This window comes from Octodon degus, unplaced genomic scaffold (assembly GCF_000260255.1).
Source record: "Octodon degus isolate 3935 unplaced genomic scaffold, OctDeg1.0 scaffold00107, whole genome shotgun sequence".
NCBI lineage: Eukaryota > Metazoa > Chordata > Mammalia > Rodentia > Octodontidae > Octodon > Octodon degus.
In genome coordinates, this window is record NW_004524683.1 from 8,409,034 (window position 1) to 8,409,900 (window position 867).

Below are 867 nucleotides of genomic sequence, written 5' to 3' on the forward strand. Positions count from 1 at the left end.
GACTTGAGCCTTTTACAGCTCAGCATATTAATATGGCTTTACTTTTTATACCTCATTTTTATACTTTTCTGCAGGATGGTTAAGACCAAGATAAAGCAAGACCTACATAAGAAGAAATGTAACTTGTATCTGCCAAGGTCAGTCAAATCCCCTCAGGATTTACCCTGAAACCCTGTACCGCAGTTTGTAGATCCTTTGTCAGTGTCAGTCATGGCAACACTACTCTTAAAAAAAATAGCTTGTAGGTTGCCTGACCAAAGCTGGAAGAAAGGGCCTTCATATATGCCTCTGAATGGTGGGGTAGGGCATACTGCAAAAAGTTATATCCTGAATCATCTGCTATCATTCATTGCATGTTTCTTGTGGCAGAACTGAATAGCTCTTGATCTTGTCATCAAGTTCAATGTGATATTTATACCTTACTAATACAACCTTTTGATCTCTAGGGCAAATTAGGAAAGAATGCCCCTAAAATTAAAGAAATATTCTTCATTCCTGACTTATTTGACAGAGGAACAATCCTTTGATTGATGAGGGGAGAACCTGGATGTAAGGACTAAAGTGAAATATGATTTAAGAGTTATTAAATAGCTGAGAGTCATGGCACACACACTGTGTAATCTCAGTACTCCAGAGGCTGAGGCAGGAGGATCATCAGGAGTTCAAGACCAGTCTGGGCTACAAAGTGAGCTCAAGGCCAATCTGAACTGCATAATGAGACCCTGTCTTAAAAAAAAAAAAAAAAGGAAAAAGAAAAGAAAAGAAAGGAAGGAAGGAAGGAAGGAAGGAAGGAAAGAAGGAAGAAAAGAGGGCCGGCCAAATGGCTCAGCAGATTAAAGCACCTGTAAGAAGACATAGGGGCAGGCG